Here is a 27,895-nt window from a genome sequence, read left to right as displayed (position 1 = left end):
AGCACATTTGAATAAAAATTTCTGGAACTGAGAAGCGAGATCTGTGCAGTGATAGACATTTAGGGCTGAGGGATTTAAGTGGCCAATGGAACCATGGAATTAAAAAAAATGAACTTGTGAGATTATATTGTGTGAGAAGAGAAGTATCAGTCCTGAGGATTTTCAACTTGCAATGTCTGATAAGGAAAAGCCAGAAAAAGACATTGAGAAGGAGTGACTAGATAGAGAGGAAGAATAAGAGGAAATGAAGACAGGGTGACCGTTTCAAGGGAGGACTGAATTGTGTTGAATGTTGTTGACACATACATATGATGATACCTGAAACTTGTATTTTGAGACATGTTAGCAAGAGCAAAGTTTATAGATTGATCAAAATATAAACATGGTTGAGTTGAGATTGTGTTGTGAAGAGAGTGAGGGGTGAGAAAATGGATGCAGCAAGTGAAGGCTGCTTTGAAACCTTTAACTATAACAAATATAAAGAAACTGTCACCAGAAGGGGAATAGGGAGAATTTTCTTTGTTGGATTGTTTGAGAGAGACTTTAGCCAACAAAGACAGAGACCTTGAAGGAATTGGAAAGAAAGAGCATAGGATCTTAAGAAAGAAAGAAGAGGGAGGATCTAGAGCATAGATAGAAGAATTTCTCTTTGCTAGGAGAATAATTGCCTTCCTAATAGTAACAGGAGGGAAGGAAGAAAGGAAAGACGCAGGGATGCATTTCAAAGTCATGTTATATGTAAAAATGTGCTTCATAGGAAATGTTTCCTTAAGCATCCATGTGTAAAATTATGCTTTATGAGAAAAAGTAGAGTATGCAGAACAGTGAATGATTATTATGTATTATACATTTGTAATTGCATCCTTTATTGCTTTAGTATCAGAGCGACTATTTTTTAAGTTTTCAGTAACATTTATTGTAAGCAAATTTATTACAAATCTAATACCTGCCAGGCATTTATAGAGCAGAGATGGCACTGTTGCTGCCATCAAGGACTTGCAGTGTGGTGATGGAAATGGACATTTAAACAGATCACTGCAATACACTCTGACAGGAGGTGGGACTAGAGTGATGTGGAAATAGGGAGCAGGGAACAACTTTGTCAGAAAGTCACATGAATTAGGATATGGGTTTGGCCACCTAAATAAGACTACTAAAATAACTTTGACTTTACAATACAGAATTGTTATACACTCTAAGGATGGGTAGGTGGAAAGAATAAGACTGCTCTGCTCCATGAGGTCATGCAGGGATCCATATTTTTTTTTATAAGAGAAAGTGGATCTTCCTGTGTTCAATTTCTTTACTTCCTCCTCCAACCAATGACCTCCCCTTAACTCCAATTACTGAATGAAGTCTTCATATTGGTATGGAGTGTAGTTTCTTTTTTTTTTTTTTGAGGAAGATTGTCCCTGAGCTAACATCTATTGCCAGTCTTCCTCTTTTTTCTTTTGTCTCCCCAAAGCCACAGTGCATAGTTGTGTATCATAGTTGTAGAATTATAGCTCTTCTATACAGGACACCGCCTCAGCATGGCTTGATGAGCAGTGAGTAGGTCTGTGCCCAGGATCCGAACTTGCGAACCCTGGGCAGCTGAAACAGAATGTGCGAAATTAACCACTACACCACCTGCCCGAAGGATCCATATTTTTATAGCTTTGTTACTCCACTATATCTATGTGATGGGACCTGGCTCTCCACCACGATTTTCACGTTCCAGTGCACAAGAAGGGAGCACAGGAACTTGAGGCACATCATTTATGTTCAAATCCCTTTTGGCCAACTAAAACTCTATCATCATGGGAGATGGGGAGAATCCCTATTAGGAGCAAGTGAGCCATCTGTCACAGGTGGTGATATTGATTTAAATCTTCAAGGATATGAGTTTTCAAGGGGTGATTTTTGGGGTGAAGGACTAACATATGCAAAAGGAAATGTAATATTTAAAAATTTTAACGATCATTATGGCACAAATTTTATGGTAGACACCTCCAGTACCTGCGTTACTTCCTCAGACTATCTCTACTATCAGGAGCAGGTGTGGTGGACAGTTCCACAGAAGCAGCTCATTGCTCACTGCATATCTTTCTGATTCAGTCTCCTGGCCTAAGATGATGTCATTGGAGCTCCCTTAGCCTCTCTACAAGTACAGCCTGGAAATGGAGAGAAATCAGCAAACTCAACCAACAACAGAAGTATAAAAACTTTATTTTTCTGGATAATTCTGGGAACATTCTGGATTCATCTCAGAGGTCTTTGCATATTTGAGCTTCTAATTCCTCAGCAGCAACCTTGGCAAGGCACATTTATGTTGGCTTTCCTCCATCCCTGTATCTCTCATTGCTATCTCACTCCTGCTCCCTGACATCACCTCAATAAACTACTAAACTGCTTGTATCTGATTTCTTGTCTCAGGCTCTGCCTTTTTGGGGAGCCCAAACCAACCAATCAAACAAAGCTGATGCCCTAATCAGTCAGAATAGTTGCCTGCTGGTTTGGTCTCACCAGTGTGTCTCTACTCAACATTAGCTCTGTGTGAAACTACAGAGCCAAAAAATTGGTGATTTCAAAAAACCATGAAAGGTGTGTATGGCTATAACACAGACTCCATTATAGGGAAAGGCAGAGGAGGCTGCAGAGGTAGATGGGTCTCAAATTGTGAAAGCATTTTAATGTATAGAATATATATATATTTAATATAAGTATTATATATTTATATAATATAGTTGCTATATAATATAGATGTAATATTTAAATATATATATTTATATAATATAGTTGCTACATAATAAAGGTGTAATATTTAAATGTAATTCTGTATATGTATACACATATATAGTGTGTGTGTGTATATATATACATATATATACATATGTGTATATATATACATAGTATGAGGTCTATATTTAATCCTGTGGAGTGATAGGAAGCCAACAGTGGTGAATTGTTTTCTGTTTATTTTCTTTACATATTTATACTTTTTAGTAGAGGAGTCATATATTTGGATTGAGTTTCAAGAAAGTTTGTGTTGAGAGTAAATTATAGGGTGCACTTCTGTAGGAAGATGGATCTCTGAAGAGATTATTTTGGACATCCAATTGGAAGACAAAGATCCACATGGGGGTTGGTACTAGAGCCCCAACATTGGGAATAGAAAGAAGGTCATACATATTCTAGAGAGAATGGATAAATTCAAATGATGTTAAAAATATTTGACAGCTGGTCCTGCAAGAAACCAACTAGCAAGAATGGACTTTGACTATAAAGCCCCAATATGCCAGAACTGGTGCATCTTGGCTGATTAGCATCCTGAGTGTGAAAGATCCACACTGAGAAGCACTCAATTTATTCTCAGATCTACTATGATTTCTCCTAACTTTCCAACTGACATGAGAGAATGGAATCCTAGCCCTATGTAATGCCATTTAGATTTATGTATTGCCCTGCTGTTCCAATTTCTCATATTGCAAGTATTTCTGGAAAAATCTATTTTAACATATTAAAAAATACACGAGCTCACCTTTGATGACTAAGTCACGATTGGCACTGCACCCTGAGAACTGTCCACATTAACCATCACAATTCTCACCTACCTTTTCTTTTCAGCATGTACAAAGGCTAGCTAGTTCTGACATGCTGACAAAGTGCGTGTCAGAGCAGATGTTAGCACATTGAGGAGAATTCAGGCGAGAATTAACACTTCTCTCAGGGTAAATGACCTTTATTCTTTCCTGAAATGCTTTGGTTCTGCTGGAGCCACTGCAAAGTCAGGTTGATTTGCTCAACAAGTATCTTGATCAAAGGCTATATTCCAGCAATCAGAAGACTATCTCGGGGGCAAGAAAGTGGAAAAAGACAGACTGCATGACCATCAGGAGCTTTATAGGCTTATGCAGAGGTAAAATGCCCCTTTATTTCCTAAAGTTTATCTATATTTCCTGTTATTTCACAGAGCTAGAGGTGAGTATGTAGTGTTCTATACTGCAATTTCCCCTGCCACCAGTTTCAGAATTTAAAAGAGGGGAGTTTTACATTAGTTTCTGTGGCTGCCATAACAAATTACTACAAACTTCTTGGCTTAAAACAACCGAAATTTATTCTCTCATAGCTATAGGGGCCAGAAGTCTGAAATCAAGGTGTCAGCAGGGCCACATTCCTTCCAGAGGCTATAGGGGACAATCCATTCTTTGCCTCTTCCAGCTTCTGGTGGCTCTAGGCACTTCTTGGCTTATGGCTGCCTGACTCCCACCTCTGCCTCCGGGGTCACCTCTTCCTCTTCTGTGTATCTGTCTCCTTCTACACCAAGAAACCCAGAGGGAAACAGACGGCTCCCTCTCTCTTGTAAGAATACATGTGACTGCATTTAGGGCTCATCTGGATCCTCCAGAATAAACTCCTCTCAAGATCCCTAACTTAATCACATATGCAAAGACCCATTTTCTGAATAAGGTAAAAGTCAGAGCTTCTGGGGTTAGAATCTGGGCATATCATTTTTTTGAGCCATGATTCAATGCATTAAAGAGTAAAGGCTAGCTATTTTTAGGGAGGAAGGGAGGAATATGGAGATGGAGAGAGCAAAAAGAAGGAAGGAAGGAGGGAGGGAAGGAAGGAAGGAAGGTAGGAAGAAATGAAGGAAGGAAGGAAGAATATGAAACTTCCTTAAGGATAAAATGATCTGATGAGGCTAATTCACCTACAGTCAATTCTTACATTTGCCTGATTAAGAAACAAAGAGAAAAGAAGTAAAGAGGAGAATAAAAGCAAGTAAGACCAATACGATGTAGAATGAAAACCACAGACTTTGAAACCAATGAGACCTATATCCAAATCCCGCTTAAATGACTTACTGGCTTTGCTCCTCTGGGAGTATCTTTAATGTTACAATGATAACACTTAAAACGCAGTTACTTTAACAGTTACATGTGTGGGGGGAAGAGAGAGAATCTCCCTCTGCCCTTTCCCTTAAGGTTCTTCTGGCTGGCCAAATAATCAACAAGACAGGTTAGCAGGAGAAAATAATACCAAGTTTAATAACATGTATACATGGGAGAAAGCAGGGACACTGCGTTTCTCAACACAATAGCAGAAATTCTCGTCTTAAATATCATTTTCAGCCCATGACAAAGGAGGATTTTGGGGGTGGGGGGAGTCAGTTACAGGAGATTACCACTAAGGCACAGTAAACAAGAGTAAGGTTTATTATGTAGCTCAAGGCCTCACCTTCCACATTGATAAGTCACTAGAAATGAGCTCATCCCCCTCTCTTCTCCAAACAGAGAGGGAGATACCTTTACAAACGGAGATTTCCCTTATAAATGTAAATGATTGTCTGGCAACTCTTCGCAGGGTCATCCAGAGAATGTGGCCAGAGAGACAGAACTTCTGATAAGAGGGGCTTGTTGGTGCCTTTCCTATTGTAATATTTACCCTACGTTATCTTTACAGCCATCATGATAGATCTGTTCCAGGAAGGAGCTACCATGTCAAATTCTTTAGGCAGTTAGTGGGGGAGGTCAAATGTCCCTAGAGAAAACAACCAAGGTAAAGAGATAGATTTCAGGGTGGCCAAATCTTGATCTCCCACACATGAAATTACCTATATCTATACTATCTATATTTATATATTGAGATATGTATATATACACACACACACACACGTATATATATGTGTATATACATATACATATATTCCGGCACAGAGTATAGCACACAGTTAAGATCCTCACATAGCCATTTCTCTCGAAAGTGCTCAGTGCACAATAATTATAAGCACATTTTCCTTTTAGGGGAGACCAGATTCAAAGGTATCTTCTTCAGCTCTAACTGAACTAGTAATACTGGCTTAACCCATTGCTCATCATCTCTTCATCTCCAATAATGACTTTATGTAATATTTTTTTTTCTGTAAGACTTTATTACTTCTGCCTCTTGCTCCAGACACTATAAATCCCAGAGATATCCAAGAGAAGAGCAAGTAAGACTATTCTTTAAGACACACGTCCGTGATATTGCTGTAATAAAGCAAGTTGTTGGGTTGGAATATTATGGAGGCTTGAGTTCATCATAACTCATGATCATCCAAATGATCTGTTAATGGGGTTGCTCTTTGAGTAATGTATCATTTTAAAATATAGGGCAAAGGGTACATCAAAGTTTTTACAGAAATTCCCTGGGGTGGTTTTGCTCCTAGAAGCTTTCTTTGCTTAAGTGCCCCTAATGACACCCTCCAGTGGAAATGGAAATGTTTGGCTAATGCATTCTCAAAATGGACGTTGTCAGCTCTTAGGGGAGTCTCATGTGCCTTGATGAGCTATCAACTGTTGTTGTCCTTTAAACACTTAAAAATCAGCAGGAGAAAAAATCATTATAGTTATTTCTAACACAGCAAAAGAGAAATTAAAAAAAAATTCACTCACACCAAAGGCTAAACGAATCTGAGAAAGTCAGTTTCTGCATTAGCAGGATCAATTCAGATCTGCTAAAGAGCAGGCTGCTTGTTGGTGAAAGCATCAGCGATCTGCCTTTTCTAAAGAGAATTACTTTTTCAGTGTGAGATTAGTGGCATCGGAAGTGAAGATTTATGTCTTTATTTGACATAGAGCTTTGAAAAGCTTGCAAGCTGAGGACATGGTTCCTTCATTAAAGTATGTTATTTTCAAAGATTGCCTTCAACATCTTAACGTGTGAGCCATTGTATTTTTCTGTTTATACATAAAAAAATTCCTAATTATCCTCTCAAAAGTCAGTAAGCTGTTCAATAGAATTAATTGCTCTTCCTTTAGTATAGCATGCATATGATGTAAGTAAAGATTTGTTTCAAGTATCGTGTACTTAAATTACAAATATTATGCCATAATTTCAAAATAGTGACAAAAAACCACGTGAATCAGCATTCTCATTGGAGCCACTAAGTAAGAGTGCATGGTTTACAAGATTTATTTTTTCCTCCTTCTCAATACATAACTTTTGCTTCTATAGTTTTAACAAAAATTAGGACTGTTTGGAGAGTAATTTTAAAAAACACCACTAAAGTTAATAGCAGTTGACCTCGATGGGATTTCATTTCTTGTGCCATGCCAGGATATAATACAATTAGCAATGTTTTGAGATTAACTGTATATGTATCCAAAAAAACTGAACCACTAATGGGAATACTATTAATTTTAGAACTTAAAACATTGATTACTGTGGCAATTACATTTGTACTTTTTTTCACTCTGTTTCTAAAACACTAATTATCACAAAACCCTCTGAAGTCAACTTTCTATAACAACACATCACAGTTTTCGTAGAGGTCCTAGAAGTTCAGAAATTCTAGCTCCGGTCAAGTCTTTGCACTGCTAAAATTCAGTCCCCACAGTGCATCATGCTTCCTAATCAAAGAGGTAACCTTCAGAGTGGATGGTATAAAATAGACTTTATGGGCTAATAATTTAAAAAACATACTTGATCTGACATGTGACAAATTAAGGTTGAACATCTAGAGTGAAAGCATAAAAATGTCAGAACCCCACTGAATACTTGTGGAGAATATTTCTATTATTTAGTGACACTCTTTAAGGATTTCATTAATACTTGGTTGGGGAGTTGCTTGGCTGGATGGTGAGTGATTTAGTTTGTTTCTTGAAACTGGCACAAGTAGAAAACACCATTGGTAGCTCAAAATATGCTTTCTGAGCACCTATGATATGCAAAACACGGGCCCAGAAACTATGGAAATAAGAATATTAATATAAATAAAATAAAGTAAAGTAAACAAACGAAACATATCAATAACTCTTTGCAGGATCTTATATCTTAGGAAATGATTCAATATAGATGAAAGTGATTAAATAAAAATTAAAAGTGTCAAGTGCAGTAAAAAGTTATAAAGTCTTCTGTGGATTTAGGGAAGAGAAATCTTACCATGCAGGAAGCGAGGGGAATAAAAAGACATTTTTTATGGAAGAAGTGACAACTGAACTAGTTTATGAAATAACTCATGGCAGTAGACATAATAATAATAATAGCATACACTTTTATATGCTTACTATGTGCCCACTGTTCTAAATGCTATCACGTATATTATCTCATTTAATCCACTCAACAACCTTACAAGGAAGGTATTATTATAATCTCCATTTTACAGATGAGGAAATAGTGGCACAAAAGTTAAATAACTTGCCTCTGGTCATAGAGCTAGCAAATGGAGAAGTGGAGGAGACAGGATTCATCTCTGGCATCCTGGGTCAGAACCTATGCATTTATAAACTAAACTGCCACTCAAGGAGGAGAGGGTAGACATGTAGGGTGAGTTGCAGAGTGTGTTAGTTTCCTATTGCTGCTATAAGAAATTACCACAAACATGGCAACTTAAAACAAGACAAATTTATTATCTTACAGGTCTACAGTTCAGAAATCTGAAATGGGTCTCACTGGGCTGAAATCAGAAGTTATCAGGCTGTATTCCAAGGCTCTAGGGAAGAATCTAATTTTCCTGCCTTTGCCATCTTCTGGAGGCCGCCCACATCATTGACTTGTGGCCCCCTTCTATCTTCAAAGCCAGCAGTTGCGTCACTTTGCCCTCTGCTTCTGTCATCACAACTTCTCTGACTCTGACTATCCTGCCTCCCTCTTTTACTTATAAGAATCCTTGTGATTACATTGGAGCCACCCGGATAATCCAAAAGATCTCCTTATCTTAAAGTCAGCAGATTAGCAACCTTAATTCCATCTGCAACTTTAATTCCCCCTTCCCATTCACAGGGTCTTAGAATTAAGACACAGACATCTTTAGAAGTCTATTATTCTGCCTTCCATACAGAACATGAGCTTAGGTTCAGTGACAAGATAGAGAAGGATCTATAATGGAAAGGCAATCAGGTTTGGCAAAATTTAAAAAGGGAGCAGTTCATGAATTACCAAAGAGGAGTTCAATAAATGAATATTTCTAAATATCTCTAAAATAATCTTTAAAGGCGAGATAATTATTTTTTCCCACCTAATTTTAGACATGTAAACCCCATGGATACTTATTAAGCATTTACTATGTGATATGGAAGACATAAAAACATATGATATGCTTATATTGTAGTTGGCTCAACATTTAGAAATTTAAATGAGTCAGTTGTGTGAGATGCCAAAGGAGGGTCTCAGATGCATTGTTAAAATTGTGGAAAGATTCAGGGAGATGATCTTGTTGGGGTCTCTGAGGAGTCCTCCTATAAAGTACACTTTTCTTTCCTTCCTCAATTCTGAGAAATCTGAGAAATAAGGAGTAAAGATGAAAGTCAAACTATGACTAGGTTGGGGCACATGACTTACAAATATGCGTAAGTGGGGCTGCTAATATGAACCACAAATTAATCTGGACTGGGGAAGTTTGGTCTCCAAAGGGCAGGCTCCTACACAACCTACAAATCTATAGTATAGAGTAAAAGAGGAGAGACCGTGCTCTCCACAGGCAGGTTGCTTCCTAATGGAAGAGTAACTCTGCCCATGTTACTCTTCCCAGTTTTACCAATCAAATAAATCATTCACACCCCCAGGGGAAAAGTGAGTAAATGGACAGAGAGAAACAAGGATTATCACACTAGAGGAGTTTTCTCTTCTTGGCAGGACATATGACAAGTAGGGAAGAAGCATTTCCCCCCAACACACCTCAAGTTTATCCCGACCCAAAGTAAACTCATCATTTCACTATCTACCTAGTTACCCAAACTAGACCCTTGAGAATCATCTTTGACTCCTCACTCAGTAACTGCCTCATTCAATTACTCACTCACAAAGTGTGACCTTTTCTCAAGTGGGTTGCACCTGCCCCATCTCTCCTAACATGTGTCATCATTTTACTGAAATAAGTTGCTCTAGTGTCCTTATGTCGTACTCTCCACTCAATCATGTTCCTTCCCACTAAGTCTATCTAAAATCTAGAGGTACTCAAGCCATCTTGTCTCCAGAGTCCCCATCAATGACTCTCTTTTCATCTTATAACAGGAATCCCCTGCTCCAGGTATACTTTCTGATACCCAGAGTTTGTTAGTGCCCTCTTTTATCCAACTATGGCATCCTGGTCTAGTTCTAAAACTTCATTCATTTCAGTACATTTTAATAAATAATTATGCTCTACTCAAAAGATGAGCTTAATAATAATTATGGTTACAACATAAATAACAACATTATTCTATTATGGTAAAAAAGAATGGCTCTCAAAAGAGAGTAAATTACTCCTTATCATCTTATGTGTTTTTCTAAACAGTGCTAAGTACATTTCTTATATAAAACAATTAATTGTCACAAGAATCCTAAGAAATAGATATTGCTTTGCCTATTTTATTCGTGAGGAAACTGAGGCTATTAGATTTACTTAGAGTCACACAAGTAATATGTAACAAATCTGGTATTTAAATTCAAGGCACTCTGATTACAAAACGTGTGAATTTGGGCTTTGAAGTGCTTATCCAAATACTAGCAGATATAGGAGTAAAGTAGCAAAAGCGATGTATGTTGGACTTTCTAGGAACTGGGACTCATAGAAAGGACTCTTCTGACAGTAAGCCATTTTTATGTAATTTCCAGATCCTCTGTCCTATAAACAAGAAGGCTAGACTAGATGATTTCCCACATCCCAGGGGTAACTTCCTCAAAGATGTTTACTTTTTCTTTTACTTTTTTTAAAAAAAATGAGATAAAAGAAGTTCATAGAATTTTTCAAGAATCAGAAACTTCCTAATCAAAGCCTCTTGTTTCAGTCCTGTCTGGATCTAATCCATGTGTGAAACAGGAAAACACTCCATCACAAATTAACACTTCAGATCACCTTGATTTACTGTAAGGTAACAGATACCCAATTGTTGATGCCAACACAACTTAAGTAAATGTTGGAATAAACCCAAATACTTCTTTTTAACTAATGTGCTCAGCAGATAGTGGTGACTCACTCCAAAACTCAAAATGTATGGGACCTCTTTAGGAAGGCCCTTTAATTCACTAGTAGCATTTATGCTGTCAACAAGATGTATCAGTAACTTCCAGAGCCCAGGTGTATTGAATAACTTCATCACTTGGGATAATTAATATAGGTATCTTTGATCTTCTTATTCTCTGTACTTCTTTAATATTGTAGAGTTAAAGAGTTATAATGAGCCTATGGAAGTCATTTAGTCACGGAACAATTATTCCTTGAGTACTTATTATAGGTCCATGTTTTCTACATGCTGAAGGAGAAGCAAAAAAGCATGAGATTTGGTCCTTTGCTGAAAAGTTACAATCCAGCATGGGAGAGAAGATACCCGTGACATGATTAGAAAACAATACGAGGCACTATATAATTAAATGTCTAATTTTGTGGTACAGGCTATAAAAGCAATAGGATCTGAGAAAAAGATGAGAGTAGTGTGGGCTGGAATTGTCAGAGAAAGTTCATGGCGGAGGTGAGGACATTGGTAGGATCCTGAAGAATGGGTAGGAGGGCATGAAGGGAAATGATGGGATGGCAAGCATGGTGTATATTTAGGAGACTGGCCTCGTAGGAATAGGTGTCCTATGTTGGAATGAAACGGGAAATAAAATTGACTCTTTTCTTTCTCCTTTTTTCATGTTGTATACCTAAACTCATTGGATAATAAATCTAATTTTAAAATTTTCAGAGAAGGAAATCTCATAACTAATTTCCTTATTTTATGTAATTACATGTAATTCTTTATCACATCCTTGTGTATGTAATACTACAGCCTCACAAATAATCTTTTAAATTTATTAGATCTATTATATTTGCATTTACTACCCTTATGATCTCTGATATTTCCTTCCTGAAGCATTTTTTATTTTACTGTTTTCCATTTTGCTGGGTAAGGAGATTATTCATAACCATTTGAGTAATGATGATGGAGATGAAAATGACATTTTACATTTATAAATAGCTTAACAATTTAGAAAATATTTGTACAAATACTAGGTCATTTGATCCTTATAACAATCCTGAGACAGGCAGAGCGGGTGTTATTACCACTGATTTTACAGATTTGGAAACTGACACTCAGAAAAGTTAAGACACCGATTCTAAGAAAAACAGCCAGATTTTAGAAGAATCAAGACTCTTAAATCTTCTGTCAGCACTTAGAAAAATGTGGCACATTGCCATGCAATATTGAGATATGGACAATAGAACCAAACAGCATATTTTCCAGCTTCCACTTTGGTGTAGTATAGCCCAGGCATTATTTAGCCCATCATTTTTCAACGATTTAATTACTCATTGTATTCATATGAATAGAACCTAATCTTTAAAAATCTACATGTGTGGTACAAAGATTAGTTCCATACACAAATTGACCCGGTACAATTGGATAAGGAACTTGGCTTCTTTGTCCTACTTTTTCATAAATGCAATGGGGTTAATAGCAGCTTTTTGTAAAGATCTAATAAAGCAGGGAATAGAAACACACATTGAAAAAAGTAACAATTGCTCTATAACATCTATCTTCTGCTTCCTGGAAGATGGAGTACACGTACTTTCACCTATTCCTTCTGCTAGGTACAGCTAAAACCCCTGGACTATATATATAAAACAAACACAAGAAGACTCTAGTAGATATCGAGAAGAAAGTAGACCAGCTAGGGACCACTGGACCCAAGGAATGACACAGTGGGGAACCCAGCAACTTGAAATCACCAATAGATGCAGACAAAAGAAGCCCAAAGCAAAGTCTGCTCTCTCTAGCCAAAGAACAAGGACAGAAGCACCCAAGCAAAACAGAAAACTTTCAGGCAATAGTTCTACTCCAGCCAAACAACACTGAAAACACTGTGGCCCCATTTACATTCCTGTCAGCAAAGGACTAGTACAGAGCCTAGACTTCCACACTTGCCAGGCTACATGAGTCACCCCAACACCACCAGGGTGATGTTACAGAAGGCCCAGTGGGGAAACCCACCCCACACAGTGTCTGTAGAGACAACATGAGGAGCCTGGACATCCAGCAGCATCTGGCCGACAACTAAAAAATGTTGATGAAAGAAACTAAAGAAGATCTAAATAAATGCAGAGGCATGCAGACCGAGAGGACTCAACATAGTAAAAATGTCAATTCTCCCCAAATTGATATACAGGCTTAATACAGTTTCTATTAAAATCCCAGCAAGATATTTGTACACATAGACAAGATTATTCTAAATTTTGTATAGGAAGCCAAACAAACTACAATACCTAAAATCATTTTGCAAAAGAAGAATAAAATTGGTAGAATTACTTTACCCGACTTCAAGACTTATTATACAGCAACAGTAATCAAGACTCTGTGGTATTGGCAGAAAGATAGACACATAAATCAATAGAACAGAATAGAGGACCCAAAAATAGATCCATGCAAATATGCTCAAGTGATTTTTGACAAAGGTGCAAAAACAATTTAATAGAGGAAATATTGTCTTTTCAAAATGTGCTGGAGAAATTAGAAAACAATAAGCAAAAAAGAAAAATAACCTCAACCTAAACTTTACACCTCATACAAAAGTTTGCTTAAAATAGACCATAGATTTAAATGTAAAACATAAAACTGTAAAACTTTTAGAAATCAACCTAGGAGAATATCTTCTAAACCTAGGGGTTCTTAGACATGATCCTGTAGTGGCAGAAAACTTTTCCCTTCTTCTTTTCTAGGTTCTTTTGCTGGTCTAATAATTAAATTGACTTAAGACAGATTGACAGGAGAAAAACAAATTTAATTTCATACATACAGGAGCCCCATAAAGACATGAGAGGCTCCCTGGCAGTCAGGTAATTGAGGCTCATATTACCATCATGAGCTAAGGAAAAGGGATAGGGGTCTGGGGTCTCAAAAGGAAGAAAGACAAATCACAGGAAGAAGAGAAGAGCAAATGTTTGGTAAACAAATGTTTGCCATGCCGTCAAGATAAGCCTTTCTGATATAAAAAGTTATCTTGGTACTAGTTCTCTTCCTGGTACAGGCTCTCTGTCTAAATTCTTTTAGGCAGTTAAGGGAGAGGTAAAAAAAATTCTTCCTGAGTCTGCTAGGCCTTGATTGCCTTCAGCTCAAAATAATCCACATGCCAAAGTGGCATATTTTGAGAGTGGTGGGTTCTGCTCCCCTTCAATCCGTAAAAGAAAAAAATCAGTAAATGAACTTCATCAAAATCTAACAACTTTTGCTCTGTGAAATTCTCTATTAACAGGAAGAAAAGGCAAGAAACAAACTGGGAGAAAATATTTGGCATAAAGGACTTGGATCTAGAATATATAAAGAAATCTCAAAACTCACCAGTAAAAACAAATAAACAATGCAATTAGAACATAGGCAAAAGACACCAAAAAGAATATATGGGTGGCAAATAACCACATGAAAAGATGATCAATATCACCAGTCATTAGAGAAATACAAATTAAGATGACAGTGTGATAGCACTACACACCTATTAGAACAGTTAAAGTAAAAAATAATAACAATGGGAATGGGAATGTGAACTAGTCCGGCCACCCTAAAAACTAGTTTGGCAGTTTCCTGAAAAACTAAATATACAGTTACTATTCAACCCAGCAATTGTACTCCTGAGCATTTACCCCAGAGAAACGAAAACTTAGGTCCACACAAAAAGCTGTACATGATTGTTCATAGCAGCTTTATTTTTAATAGCCCAAAATTGGAAATGATCCAAACGTGCCTCTATGGGTGAGTGGTTAAACAAACTGTGTTGTATGCATTCCATGGAATTCTACTCAACAACAAGAAGGAGCAAACTATTGATGCATGCCACAACTAGGATGAATCTCAAGGGCATTATGTTGAAGGCAAAAACTAATCTCAAAAGGTCATATACAGTATGATTTCATTTTTAGAACATTCTCTACGTAACGAAATTATAGAGATGGACGACGGGTTGGTGATTGTCCGGAGTTTGGGATGGGAGATTGGGAGGGGGGTGGTAACTATAAAAGGGTAACACGAGGGAAATCTTTGTGGTAATATAATTTCTGTATCTTAGTCATGGAGTTTACATGAATCTCCACATGTGTTCAAATGACATAGAACCACACACACACACACACACGTCATAACCAGTGTTGAAGCACTGTCTTGATATTCAGTACTATGTAAAACGTATGCATTGAGGAAAAATGGGTGAGGGTACTCAAGACCTCCTTGAGCTATCTTTATAATTTCCTATGAATTTACAATTATTTCAAAATGAAAAGTTAAAAAAAAGTTCCTCTGTATCCATGTTCCTGTTTTCCCGTATCTTCTTCCCATAAGCCTGATCTTTAGCAGCTGAAGTGTCCATATTGTCTTCTGTCTCTCTTCTCTTAGTGCTTGTCCTTCATCCAATGACATATACATGCTTTACAGACCGAGGTCCAGGCGTTCAGAGGGCAAGTGAAAAAAACCTGCTAGAAGACGGCACTGGCCCCATGAATCCTCTCAGAGGCCTCCAGACTGAGGTCACTTGAGTTAAGTACCTCAGATTTTAGATGAAGGCTCTGGTTCCAAATGTCCGAGTTGACATTTAATGAATAACAAAATGAAAATCTTCAGCATATTCAACTGGTTGGGATGATGGACCGAATATGACAAAATAAAGCTGATCATATAAAATCCTGTAGTTGGCTCCCAAAAGTCAACTGCGTTAGCATGAAAAGATAGAGATGACACTTCACAGCAGCACATAAAAAAGACTTAAAGAGTTGTACATTATACTTCAAGTGTAATGTGAGTCAACAGTATGGCTGCCAAAAACACTAAAAATTAGGCTGCATTACTCTTAGTTGCTAGATTTAGATAATAATTATCTGTGCATTTTACACAAAGTAATTAATTTATTGAATTCTTACAATAATCTTAAGAGGAAAGTAACATTTTTATCCCCTTTTTTTAGATGTACAACTTCAGACACAGAAATGTTAAGTAACTTGTTCAAAGTCTCACCGCTGCTAAGTACCGATCAGCAATTCAAACCCAGGCTCAGACTCTTGGTTCTTAATCACTTGATATATCACAACTACAAATCTGTTCTCCTGGAGTCATGCATGCACATGCATTCATTCAATAACACTTAAGTGCCAAGCATTGCTTTGAATAAGATGATTAAGATTACTACTCTTGTGGGCCTTATCTCATTAGAGAAATAGACAATAAAACAAATAAGAATATATTAATGGTGGCAAGTAGGATTATAGTATTAGAATAGGGTGACATGATAGAAAGTGATGAGAGAAGCTACTTTATATTTGGTGGTCAGGGATGGCCCGGTGAGGAAGGGATTCCATACTAGGACAGGCAGTGCAAATGCCCTAAGGTAGAATCCACTTGGCCTGATTGAGACATAAGAGAAGGATAACTGTGGCTGGAGCATCCTGAATGGTCTGAGGGGAGACCGAGGTAGGTGAGATTATGTAGACAACAGAGGACAAGGGGTTGGAATTTCATTCTCATTATAGTGAGAAGTCTCTGGAAAGTTTCAAGCGGGTGATGAATTTACCTACTTATGTTTTCAAAAGAGCCCTTTGGCTGAGTGGAGAATAAATTGTAAGGATGTATGAGGGGAAGAGGATGACCAGTTAAGAGCCTGTTCAGGTTGTCTCGGTGAGAGATGATTGTAATATGGACATGAATGTTGACAGAGGAAAGGGAGAGAAATTGGGTATAGAAAATAGGAAGTAGCTATCAGTTCTGCTCAGTTCTCTGCTAGTCAAACCATACACAGTATTGTGGTCAATTCTTGGCGTCTTTCGCTGAAAGGATAGTGACAGGACAGTATGTATATTATTTCATTTTAAGTATTTTAACAATTTTTGTTTTAATATAAAATTTCAAATTTTAATTATTTTAACAAAAATTTTCTATTTGAGCAACAAGCAAAACCTCTTCATAGTGGAAACTATAGGAAATAAAGCTTGATGAATTATGTGGATGGGATATATTATGAAAAATATTGAGAAACGTCAACTAGGCCATGTTTAGAGTAGATTCACCTGGATGATGAGTCAGAACCATGTTCTGTGAAGAAAAGTTGATGGAATTGAATATTTAGGCTAATGAGAAGAGAGCTAGCACTAGATACCTGCCTTCTAGTGGTTAAAGGACTATGGAGTGTGAGGAGAACAGAATTTTTTTTTTTGAGGAAGATCAGCCTTGAGCTAACATCCGTGCTAATCCTCCTCTTTTTGCTGAGGAAGTCCAGCTGTGAGCTAACATCTATTGCCAATCCTCCTCCTTTTCTTCCCCAAAGCCCCAGTGGATAGTTGTATGTCATAGTTGCACATCTTTCTAGTTGCTGTATGTGGGACGTGGCCTCAGCATGGCCAGAGAAGCGGTGTGTCGGTGTGCGCCCTCGATGCGAACCGGGGCCGCCAGTAGTGGAGCGCGCACACTTAGCCGCTAAGCCACAGGGCCGGCCCCAGAACAGACTTGTTTTTTTTAGCACCAAAAGGAAGACTAAAACTTAAGGAATGGAAGCCCCAGGTAAATAAGTTTCTGCTCAGCACAAGGAAGAACCTTGGGATCATTAGAGCCATCCACAATAGGATGGATTCTTGAATATTCCCCATCAGTATAGAATACCCTATAAACAATCCACAAGAGTGAGAAATTAAGCAAAGGATGGGGTTCTTCTCACCTTTAGATTCTACGAAAAAATAAAAGAAATTATTAATTATTAACTTCCAATGTATTTTCCCTATACTATACTATTTTTTCCATATTCTTAAAAGGAATTTCACAAGTAACCATCTTGGCCGGTAGGTACCATCTAAATTCTAAAAATCACAAATATTAAAATACACTATTATTATTATTCCACACTCATGCTGGGGTGATCTAATTTATATTTACATTTTAAAAATAAACAGTAAATTATAAAACCTATTTTAACTCATATGTCATTTGCATTTACTATTTTTAAAAATAAAATTCTTGAGTTATATAGATTTTGACAAATAATACCAACTTATAATTTCTCATCATAATAACAGCTAGTAAAACACTCCATTATGCTGTAGTTTTAACTCCCATGATATTGTGCAGTCAGCAAATTGGAAAGATAATATAGTCGTGTTATTCATGCTTGTAGAACTTGAAAAGAATTGTTCTTTAGCAGTGCGTTAAGAAAATCGATTAATAGTGGATTAAAGCAGTTAAATAAGTTGTTGTAGATTTGAGATGCTAGAAGCACCGTTATCTTGAGCTGTGAATCAAACCAGTTTCAGTAGTACGTGAGTCTTGTCATGTGTATGAAATCTTTAAATGCAATTCCAGTAGATCTTAGTACTATTGTTGACCACAATTGAGGCTCTCAAATTGTTGTTTTCCCAAGCCCAGCCAAAGTTGTGCCAAGTATTCATTTTCATGGCGGTCTCTTCACCTAGATTTGGTACTTTGCTTGTTTAGGGAAGCTTAATCTTTTTAAGACATTTGTAAGTTACCCACAAACCATTCTGCTCAGAGTGCATCATAAATCCTTCCTAGAAGGTCAAACTTGAAATAAGAAATAAGCTGACAATAAAGGGGAAAAGCTATTTGACTACGTGCTTGAGAAAGAAAACATTGGGTGGCTGAAAAGGCTGGAAAGTGAGTGCTCAGAACAGAGTGGATATATGTAAATGGTTGTTGAGTGCATGAATGAATGCATTTGTAAATGGTTGTTGAGTGCATGAATGAATGCATAATTGAGTTAATTAATGAACATGTGCTCAATGTCTTTAAGAATAAAATACTGGGAGTATGGTTTTTAAATAAAAGCTATAACATTCTGAAGTGAGATGCTGACCCACATTTTGCCATTCAATTATTTTTAAGGGTGTTGGTGATTACTTGTATTGACAAATCATTTTTGTATTTATGTCAAGTTTCTTATTTTTCAAAGTGTTTTCACATGCACCAATTACTTTTGGCTTCACAATGCAGGTTGTGAGGGTCTTAGAAAAGTGTGACTTCCTCATCTTTATGTCCTCACTCCCTGGCCCAATACCTGGTACACTTACACCCTGGTTTACCAGATTCCAAAGCACATTCTATTAATTACTATGACCTACTATTGTAGCATTTTCTTTTTTGTGTGTGAGGACAAGAATATAAAAATGCCAAAGCACTTTTTTTATTGATCAGTAATTGTAAAGCATTCCCTTTGAATGCTTCAACAAAGAGTTTGGAAACCACTTGTCACTATGATATATTTAAGAGAACATTTCTTTGTCCAAAGCAGAAACATAAATCATTACCTAAAAGCCATATTTCTTGTCAATGTCTCTAATTTCAGCTTAGAAATGTTTGTACTAAAATGTGTAAAGCAGTAATGTGATAGTAAATTCCCATGATGACAGGTTGTCAGTAGGAAATTGTTGGATTAGCAAGAGAAGAAAAAAACTACTATTTTAGTGACAATCTTTGAAATGGAAAGTGAAAAATTATGCAGCTTAAGAATTAGTTACGTCTAAGTTTCCATTCAATTACAGTTTTCTAACACTGAGATGTTAGTATGAATCCTCAAACTTGTAGAAATTTAAACACAAAGATGTTTCTTTGACATTGCCACTTGGATGTAGGTGTTCAGTTTGTGAGAAGATTAAAGATATTTCATATTACTATAGGCTCAAGAATCATGTGATGAAGAACATCATACATGAATAATACAACTTCATAATTTCTTTCCACAAAACTATCATGTATTTTAGAAGTTCTTTCAAAATACTTGGACTGTTTATTGTTTCCCCTCTTTTAAGTAGCCCTAGACCTTATTTCCCAGAATTAGGACTTCTTTCTTAAAATCCTGGGATTTGGGGTAAGAGTGGATCTGAACAATGTCATGTACTTTATTTGACATTTCTATCAATACTCAACCAAAGGTTGAATTTTCATTACAGCTTTTCCCTTCTGATAATCATAATGCATAATGATATTGATAATAATGATGATGTTAGCAATTTTACCCTGTTCAGCCATTAAATGTCTTGGGATAAAGTGAAAAAAAGAATAGACACTGGCTATCAGAATCTTAGATTTTATTGGCACAATTTTTTCTCTAATCCTTGGAATTTAGGCAATATCTCATTTCATGCATTCCTTGTAAAGATTGCAACATGTTGTATTGTAATTCAATATAATACAATACTTTTTTCTCTTTAAAGAATCCCTCCCCCCCCCACACACACACATTACCATGGAAAATAAAGAGATTTTTGATGTTATTTAGTCTAGAGCCCTAATCTTACCTTCTTTCATATTCAAAATGTACCCTCCCCTCCATCCTGGCCCCATCAACAATAACCAGGCACTGAGATTTGAAGAAGCAAGTTATCCAAATTTTACTTACTGATGGTGCTGGTTGCTATAGAGAGAATCTGGAAAACAACTATGTTTTCTAAAGAAATTATTTGGGAGGAACAAAAGGAACAGAGAGAAAGAGACCCAAGTTTATTCCAACATGGTGATCAGAGAATTGTGAGAAGGCTGAGGTATTAGACTTTTTAAAGTTAATAATGGTCTTCTGCATGTACTTGTACACCACAATATAATAAATGGAGTCACTTTCTAAATCTAGGCAAGTGTGTCTTTCCAAGTGTAAAGAGGAAAAAATAATGACAAGTAGTGTTTTTAATTTAAAAGCAATCAAATATTTACCTGGTTCTAGGGAAAACAAAAAGGAGTTGGATGTTCTTAAAACACAGGAAAATGCCATGAAAGTTTGATTGATATCTCTTCCACTGTCATTGTTTCTCACACATCCGGCAATCACTTAGTGAAAAACAAGACAAAACAAAACAATAAGGCTTTCTTCATTCTCTCTTCTCTTTATTTTCCCAAACTCTCTAAAATAACCGGCAACTAGGGATCTTCTATTTTTCTCCCCCATCAATATTTTCTTCATTTTGTAATTTAACTTAACGTAGCATATCTGGCCTCTTTGGTCTTCTCGTTCCGCAATGTGTATTAAAAGGTGATATTACCTTTAGGATTTATTTTCTTTTGACTGGTGGAATATAAGCAACTTTAATTTGGGCCAATAAATCAGTCTCAGGTCATTGTCCCATGTCTCCCTAAGAATTACATCACAGCGAAATCTGAGGTTGGTGTCTCCTGCTCCGTGGTATTTATCACAACATTTATAGCACAATAGAAAGGACACGAATGAAGATACACAGTAAGTACTGGTTGAGAGAATATGGGGTACATTGGTGAATGACAGATGAAAAAAAAGTACTGTAAGACTGGCAAGTCTTATTCCCGTAGCTCCAAATGTCAAGGAGCAGGGTTTGTTTACAAATTCCAGAATTTAAAATATTTAACCTTTATTGTGCAATGGATGATGTATTAGCTTGCTAAAGCTGCCATAACAACGTTCCACAAACTAGGTAGCTTAAACAACAGAAATTTGTTGTCTCACAGTTCTGGAAACTAGAAGTCCAAGATCAAGGTGTGAGCAGGGTTGGTTCTTTCTAAGAGCTGTGAGAGAGAATCTGTTCCATGCTCCTCTCCTAGCTTCTGGTAGCCTCAGGCTCTCCTTATAGATGGTGTTCTCCCTGTGAAGATTCTTCATAGAATCTTCCCTCTATGCTTGCCTGTCTCTAGGTCCAACTATCCTCTTTTTATAAGAACACCAGTCATATTAGATTAGAGGACCACCCCTAAACCAATATGACCTCATCTTAACTAATTAGATTTGCAACAACCTTATTCCCAAATAAGATTACATTCTGAGATGCTGGGGGCTAAGATTTCAACATATGAATTTGAGGGGGGACACAATTCAACTCATAACTGATGGAATATATTTTGTTTACATAACATATTCCCTAAAAAGGAATCAATTTTTAGGAGAAGGAAAGATTTCCTATCCATTTGTGTGTGATTTGCTTAAAAACATGGGATGATTTTAGTTACTTTCTCATCGACATCAATTCACACAGGTCATGTCACAAAATAAGTGCTAAGTAAAGTCTGAATGAATGAATGTATGGATACTGTATTACTTATTGTCTTAGTTTGCTAGGGCTGCCATAACAAAATACCACAGATTGGGTGACTTAAAGAACAAAAATTTCCTTCTCACAGTTCTGGAGTCTGGAAATCCAAGAACAAGGTGTCAGCAGGTTTGGTTTCTTCTGAGGCCTCACTCCTTAGCTTGTAGATGACTACTTTCTTGCTGTGTCCTCGCATAATCATCTCCCTGTCTGTGTCATCTGTGTATTCATCTCCTCTTCTTATAAGGACACCAGTCATACTGGATTAAGTCCCACCTTAAAGACTCCATTTTTAACTTAATCACCTCTTTAAAGGCCATCTCTCCAAATACAGTCACAATCTGAGGTTAGAGTTTCAACATATGAATATTGAGAGCACAGAATTCAGACCATAACACTTGTATATAGATAAAGCTTGCTGACCTTAAACCAACAGACAGCCAGTTATTTCTCCAGCAAAAATGGTTTTAGTCAGGATCAGCAAATAATTGCAACTTGGGGTCTGCAACTATAGCAAGCCAAGTGCAAGTCCCCAGCAGCAAAGGGAGGAGAAACTCTTTTACAGAGGGGAGGAGGAAGTTGGGAGAGCCGTTGTAAACAAAGAGTCCATTGGAGGAACTGAGTGTTCAAGTGTAGCAGCTTTTCATTGGCTGAGTTGTGACAGTCTCTCATTGGCTGAGGTTCTTACCAGACAAGAAGAGGAAGGCTTTCTTCTTCCTGTTGGGTTCTGCTGTTGATGTAGGGCATGGGAGCTCCCCCTTTTGGCCTCTCAGTTCCATTTTAATGAGGTTTCTGTTTATTAATTTCCACAAGATCCTGTAACAAAAAGATCCTAAAATACAGTTGAATCAAAGAAAATAAAAGTTTATTTTTCTCTCCTGTAACAATACAGGCGTACCTCATTTCATTGTGCTTTGCTTTATTGTGCTTCACAGATACTGCACTTTTTTACAAGACCCTCCACCAGCAAAGATTACTACTCACTGAAGGCTCATCTGATGGTTAGCATTTTTTAGCAATAAAGTATTTTTTACTTAAGGTATGTACATTGGTTTTTAGACATAATGCTATTGCACACAATAGACTACAGTATAGTGTAAACATAACTTTTACATGCACTGGGAAACCAAAAAATTCGTGTAACTCACTTCATTGTGATATTTGCTTCACTGTAGTGGTCTGGAACGGAATATGCAATATCTCCAAGGCATGCCTGTAATTCAGCAGTAGGCAGGAGTCCAGAGTGATTAATAGCCTTTGTTATATAAGGTCATCTAAACACCTAAGTTCATCTATCCTGTTGCTTCTCCATTCCTTAAGGTATGATTCTCATCGATATGGTTGAGACTGGCTCAACACCTTGCTTTCAATTCGCCAGACCCAAGACTAAGCACTTTTGCATATATCATATCATCATATTTTTTAAATATTGTGTCATAAAAAAGAAAAATTATGAATACATAGCTTAAGTCAATAAACAATTTGCCTAGCTTTTCTTCTCCAAATAGGAGGGTCCAGAATTATTTAACACATTGATTAGATATAATGCTCTCACATTTAATAATTCCTGACAGAACCTCACAACACATGTTTAAAGCTCTGAACATATTTTCAGATGGCCATTTGTTGAATATTGATGCACACGTGAATAGCCAAATTCCAAATTATAAAATGCTAATCTTCAGGAGAAGGAAGATTGAGCAGTTTCTACTCATCCATCTACTTACAATGTAATATCTTGCCACAAGTGTTTCATTCTTTTAGAAATTTAATTTGCATTACTGGGAAAATGTTATAATGTTAAATTCTTTTCAATCATTTAAAAATATGCATCTCTTTTAACAGATTTGTTATAAATATGCATATCTTTTAATAGACTTGTTATCTTGGACCCAATTTGTTATTAACATACATTTCCCTGTCTTTCCATAAAAACTAACATTCAACCTCAAGTCTGCAATATAGTTAAGGTAATGCTTGCTACTGTAACAAATAAATACACAAATAGAAGGAGATTTCTTACTCTTGTAAAATTTAAACATGGACTTCTGATTAGTGAGCAGTTTTCTTTCAAGCAATGCGTCAAGGACTCAGTCTCTTTCCATGTATCGTTTTTGTCATCTCCCCAGGACCCAGAGTCCTTACCTAATCATTGCATCTGAGAAGAAAGAAAGTGGAAATGATCCCCATGCTTCTTAATTACTTTTGCTCATGAAAATTCTGTTGGCAAAAACTAGTCACATGACTCCTTTATATGCAAGACGTGCAGGCAATGTAGTTCTTGGCTGGGCAGCCACTTCCTAGCATTACTTTGCACTAGAGAAGAAAGCACAAGTGTTTGGTAGAAGGCTAATCGTCTCTGCAACAAATATTTCATTTAATTGAGCAATGCAATGACCTTATATGTCTTATTGGAGCTGTTTCTTAGCATCCAGTCAGATGAACATGATTTCTCTAAAAATAAAACAGTAAGTTGTGTCCCTAATTTTGTGTGGGGAGACAATTCTGAGTTGAGTCACAAGATTTTATCTACTGAAAAATCTTCCTCAATCAGTCGTTTATTCAGTTAACGTATATTATGCATCTAATTGTTTTAAGCCTGTTATCAATCAGCTCAAATCTGTGGGTAAACCAATTGTCAGAAGAATTGTCCAGAGCCTCTGGGAATACATTTAGCCAATGTTCTCATTCATTACTGTAAAATTTTTAGCAAGTTCCTATAGTATCCAAACAGAACACTAAGAAACGGGAACTTCTGAGATGTAACTATAAAATAATGAGATGGAATTTTTATAGTATTTAATGACATAATCGTAAATCTTTATAATCACACATTGTCCCTATGAGACAAAATTGGTTACGACATAAACAATTGATCTGGCATATATTTATGTTGTGTTGCAAGACAATGAGGCATAAATGTGAGTTTTTTAGGACAAGGTCCAGATTTTAGTCAACTCTCTGTCCCAGTGTCTAGTATAGTGCCTGGTCTTGTATAATTTCTCAATTAAATGATGTTGAATGACTAAAAGAATGAAATGTAAAGAGGTGCATATAAGCGAATGAGTAATTATCACTCATTTTACTAGGGTTCTTATTTTTCAGTTATTTCTCCAGTTCTCTAGAACCTATAATTAATATCATAATTTATAATTTCCCCTCTCCTCTATCTCATGATACACTCTCATTAAAAGCACAAGGTCCAGATCAGTAATCAGGCCCTCATCAGGGGATTCCTTTGCGCAAGACTTAGGACTCCCACTACCCTCTTTTTCTTGTATGGTCCCAGGTCTCTCTTCCCCAAGTGGTCCTAGAACAGAATATCAGGGGATTCCTACTTCAGGCCTGGACCCAAGAGGATCCTAGGTACTGAGTGTCTTCAGGCAGCAGAACACTTAAGCCATGTACCTTTGTGAGTGTGAGAAAGAAGGAAAGCAATAGATTCCTAAAGAAAAGGTTGAATGGCTAAAGCCAACCAAGAATATTGGGTTCTCCAGAAGTTTGCTGTACAGAGATTAGAGATCAACACTTGTGGAAGAGGGAAGGTTGAAGTAGGATTGCTGAGAAGAGGAAGTCTAATTATTGCAGAACCACAAAGTCTCAACCAACCCCATAGGGAATTATGGGGTGTCAGAGTTATCCTGTGATGGCCCAGAAGAGTTGGGGCTTCATACCCACCACAATTGGTCCTTGGACAAGGCAGCTCTCTGCAGCTGAGTCAAACCCTGAAGCTAGTGACAGCCTGAGCCACTCCTCAGTGCTGGGGCAAAGGATCCTTCCTTAAACAGCATCTGGGTGGTAGAACTCCGTGTTCATCACATAGATCAAAAATAGAATAAAATAAATCAGTCCTTTGATTCATCTGTTTTTAATTCAATCATACACATTCATGAACTATTAATATTTGATTATTAATAGTCAAAACACCAAACAAATGCTGTGTCCCAACTCCAGCCATCGGAAGCAACACCAATCACAAAAAGTCCGTTTGGCCTTACCAGTGTGAGCTGCCTGAACCTCAGCACTCATGCAACACAGTGTTCTCTTTGCAACTGCAAGGATAAATTTCTTCAAATCCTCAGTGCTAGGAAAAGAGTTTATTATGGAAAAAAAGTTTGGGTAATTGAGCTTATCAAAGGATTGATAAAAGCCCTTATATATTTTAAATTATTAATATAACTGAGCACTATGGCTGGGTTCCATGTGGGCTTGGTAAATGCCAGGCATTGTGCTCAACTTTTCAATTATCTCATTTAATATCCCTAGTGCTATGAGGCAGGTACCGTTATTGTCTCATTGACAGCTGGAGAAACGGGGGTTTAGAAGGAGCAAGTGATATGCTCATGGAAAAAACTAATATCCTGTAAGGCAATATGGGTTGGGAACCCATATTCATCCAAATCTGGAACTTCACTCCAATGACTCTGCTGTGTTGCCCATTTAATTTCTGAACATTCCCTGGTTTATCTTCCCTATGTGCATCACCTGCAGAAGAGGTAGGGTTGTGAACAATGATGATACATTTCTTTCTTGTTCAATTTGGACTCTTCTTCCTCTATTATTCTGGGCCACCAATCTTTAGACTCATCGCATACTGCCCCAAGATGTTTCCTGATTGGCCACTGAAAGTTTGCATCTTTCCTCCTTACTACCTTGCTAAACCCTGATTAGTTAGAGAGAAGAAGCCAAAGGATCTAGGTAGGTTTTTATTTTTTTAACTCAGGTCATTGAATTGTGCCCTAACACATATACCTACCAAGCATGGACTATCTTTATGCATAGTTTTGTCTCTTTTCCATTCTTTAGCTTATCTTTTCAATGTCCGTGAATATAAAATATTACCACAATAAATTTAAGTAGTGTGCAATGCCTAAAACTCTTTACATTTTTCTTACTTGTTTGGAAGTCAATGTGACACTTTTAAAATATGCTGTTGAATGAGATACAGATAGCCAACATGCCACAATAATGAGAACCTCTGTTCCCAATGTCTTCATATATTTTAGCTGTTATTATTGCGCTTCTTATGCAGTGCTTTCCAAACAATGGATGGAAACGCATTAGTAAGTCATGAGAATTTTTCTGTGAAATACAGCCTGAGAGAGCTAATAAAACAGATAATTCTCGCCTCCAAGATAACCACTATGCTATGAGTTATTTTTGAACCATTTAAACACAAGTTAAAGGTAATTTCAACCTTGCAACAAAAATCTCTTTCAAATGGAGATGCTATTGTTCGACTCTCAGTGAGTGATTACAGGAAATAATAGTTAATTATTTTTTATGAAAAATGGATTTAAGTCCATATTTTCTATTTGGGAAAAATTTTGAGGTAATCAAATAAGGTTTAAAAGTATTGTGTTGAGATTTTTTTTTTTTTAAATAATTGTTGCAGCTACATTTTAGGCTAACAAAGGCTTCACTTATAAATGATGAACTGTGAAAGTTATCACAAGGGCTTTCTAAAATAAATGCAAATAAAAAAAGTGATTGAAAATCTGCTTCACAGCAGAACTGTATACTTCTTTTGAATTATTAAGAACATTCTACATGGGTGGTGGCAATGTAGACAAATGACGTACAAATTGTTGTTGGTCTCTAAGTGGTTCCCCACACAGATGCCCAATGACAACAACAGCAGCATCCATATTGTGAAATGCAGGAATATACTGTTAATAAATTATAACTAATTACATATGAAAATGAGTAGCCAAACAATAAATATTTCTAAAAATCCATGATGTATAAGTCACTCTCTAGGTACTGCATGTCTTAGTCTGCTCTGGCTGCTCTAACAAAATACCATAGACTGGGGGCCTTAAACAACAGACATTTATTTCTCACAGTTCTAGAGGCCAGGAAGTCTGAGATAGGGTGCTAATATGGTCCGGTTCTGGTGAGAGGGCTCTTCCTGCCTCCAGATGGTTGCTTTCTTGCTGTATTCTCACA

At 36.9% G+C, this 27,895-nt stretch overlaps 1 long non-coding RNA gene across 1 annotated transcript; it reads right to left on the bottom strand.

Annotated features, from left to right (window-relative positions):
- Window positions 1-20,539: 20,539 nt before the first annotated feature.
- On the bottom strand, window positions 20,540-25,867 carry LOC131409508 (uncharacterized). The gene is made up of 5 exons (XR_009220946.1): window positions 25,625-25,867; window positions 24,092-24,262; window positions 23,095-23,159; window positions 22,635-22,762; window positions 20,540-20,720 (listed from the first exon to the last, which is right to left on the bottom strand). It is a non-coding gene; the product is annotated as an uncharacterized LOC131409508 (long non-coding RNA).
- Between the last annotated feature and the right edge of the window lie 2,028 nt (window positions 25,868-27,895).

Source organism: Diceros bicornis, chromosome 8 (genome assembly GCF_020826845.1).
Source record: "Diceros bicornis minor isolate mBicDic1 chromosome 8, mDicBic1.mat.cur, whole genome shotgun sequence".
NCBI classification, from domain to species: domain Eukaryota; kingdom Metazoa; phylum Chordata; class Mammalia; order Perissodactyla; family Rhinocerotidae; genus Diceros; species Diceros bicornis.
The sequence above is the reverse complement of the archived record's forward strand: the minus strand, read 5'-3'. Positions and strand labels throughout refer to the sequence as shown.